Below are 291 nucleotides of genomic sequence, written 5' to 3' on the forward strand. Positions count from 1 at the left end.
TTTTTTTTTTTTTTTGAGTGATGTTTGCTATAGGGCACATGTGCTTGCTGGAGAGACAGAGAGACGGAAAGAAAGAAACCACCTCCAGAGGGGATGGCCACGCCACAATCCCTTCTCCTCCATTCTTCTCTCAGGATTTTGGGCATGCACGCACATGTGCCTGGTGTGATTTTCAAGCTAAGGTCCAGGACTCAAAATGTGTCGACCATGTGGGAGTCCAGCAACATAACCACTCTACCATCTGCTGGCCCCCACATTTCCTTTTTAAAAAATTCACAAGAGGGTGCGTGC

This window comes from Tupaia chinensis, unplaced genomic scaffold (assembly GCF_000334495.1).
Source record: "Tupaia chinensis unplaced genomic scaffold, TupChi_1.0 Scaffold000407_1, whole genome shotgun sequence".
NCBI classification, from domain to species: Eukaryota; Metazoa; Chordata; class Mammalia; order Scandentia; family Tupaiidae; genus Tupaia; species Tupaia belangeri.